This window comes from Oratosquilla oratoria, chromosome 1 (genome assembly GCF_046742065.1).
Source record: "Oratosquilla oratoria isolate Oo_2021 chromosome 1, ASM4674206v1, whole genome shotgun sequence".
Taxonomy (NCBI): Eukaryota; Metazoa; Arthropoda; class Malacostraca; order Stomatopoda; family Squillidae; genus Oratosquilla; species Oratosquilla oratoria.
Window position 1 is genome coordinate 81,562,143 of NC_134777.1, and position 2,135 is coordinate 81,564,277.

Genomic DNA, 2,135 nt, shown 5'->3' on the forward strand with positions numbered 1-2,135 from the left:
CTAGGAGGCTTATCCTTCCAGCCAGCAGCGTCACCGCCACCCTCACCCGGACACTTGGGCGTTGCAACATTCAGGTAGTGGGCCAGTCCAGCAGAACTATCAAAGAGCTTTCAAGAAGGAATGACAGCCAGGACGAGATGTGGGGAAAAAATGCTGGTGTCTACCGCATACCCTGTGCTGGATGTGATAAAGTATACATCGGCGAGACTTCCCGTGACCTGAAGACCCGGATCCGGGAGCATCGCTACGATTCCCGGAACAACATCACCACCAACGCCTGTGTTATCCACCGGAACACCAACGACCACCTGATGGATTGGGATAACGCAGAACTTCTGTTTAGTGAACCAGATAGGATGAGGAGAAAATGCCTCGAAGCGGCCGCCATTCAAAGCTTCAAAACCATTGAGCAGAACAGAGGCATGTTTAACATCGCCCCTCCTATAATCCATCTGTTACCCGCATTAAATAAATGTATGAAATGTCCCCCTTAGTCCACTTCAACAAACTGTCCGAAATGTCCTCCTTTGTCTCCACCAAGTCCCACCCGTCCCCCTCCTCCCCCTCCACCTACCACCCACCCCTCCCTGATAACCTCTCCCAGTTCCTTCCCTGTTGGCTTATATGTGCTCAGAGTGTGTGTCATGTCTGTACTTGAAAAAGCTGTAACAAGCGAAACGTAGTACTAATAAAGGTTTCGATCTCACAAGGTGTTTATTCTCATTATCATATATATTAATACGATAGCGTGTGTGTTATTTTGTGTGTCACGCAAAACTGAATGGTTGAAATAAGGCATGTTTGCTCCGTAGACTTTATTATTATTATTATTATTATTATTATTATTATTATTATTATTATTATTATTATTATTATTATTATTATTATTATTATTATTATTATTATTATTATTATTATTATTATTATTATTATTATTATTATTATTATTATTATTATTGTTGTTGTTGTTGTTGTTGTTATCTATATAATAATACGATAGCGTGTGTGTTATTTATTTATTTTGTGTGTCACGCTTACATCAAAAGCAATGACCTTCCATGGTGTCGAGGTTCTCGAAGCTGCCGAAGTTCTCGAAGGTGCCAAAGTTCTCGAAGGTGCCGAAGTTCTCGAACGTGCCGAAGTTCTCGAAGGTGTCGAAGTTCTCGAAGTTCTCGAAAGTGCCGAAATTTTCGAAGGTGCCGAAGTTCTCGAAGGTGCCGAAATTCTCGAAGGTGCCAAAGTTCTCGAAGGGGCCGAAGTTCGCGAAGGCGCCGAAGTTCTCGAAGGCGCCGAAGTTCTCGAAGGCGCCGAAGTTCTCGAAGTCGCCGAAGTTGTCGAAGGTGCCGAAGTTCTCGAAGGTGCCGAAGTTCTCGAAGGTGCCGAAGCTCTCGAAGGTGCCGAAGTTCTCGAAAGTGCCGAAGTTCTCGAAAGTGCCGAAGTTCTTGAAGGTCTGGAAGGTCTCGAAGTTCTAGAAGGTCTCGAAGTTCTGGAAGGTCTCGAAGTTCTGGAAGGTCTCGAAGATCAAATGAAAATGAAGAAAGAAAATATGGACAGCTCTATATAATTGAAACAAATGAAGCATTAAATCTGAGGTCAAATGCTAATCAAAATTCTAATTGCTTATATTCAGTTTTCGAAAAAATATCTCAAGCAATGGTCGATAATCTTTATGTAGGGGCATATAAAAACATGAGAACTGTCGAACTTGAAGAGCAACAGAGAGCTATATTACAAAATATCCCTCCCAGAAAAATAACTATGCAATTTATTGCCGGCCCTGATGCGAGGAGATATAATAATCCAACAAATGATGAAATTGCAGCAATATTTGTCGGTGATGATGGAGCACCTCCTGTCCAGCGTGACATTATAGTGTACCCTAAAGGACAGCAGAAGGAGAGGATATCCTACCTCTCTTGCCATCTTGATGCAATGATTTACCCTCTTCTCTTTCGTGTAATTTACACGGGTTCCGCTAGTTGTTATTATTATTATTATTATTATTATTATTATTATTATTATTATTATTATTATTATTATTATTATTATTATCATTATTATTATTGTTGTTGTTGTTGTTGTTGTTGTTGTTGTTGTTGTTGTTGTTATTATCATTATTATTGTTGTTGTAGTTG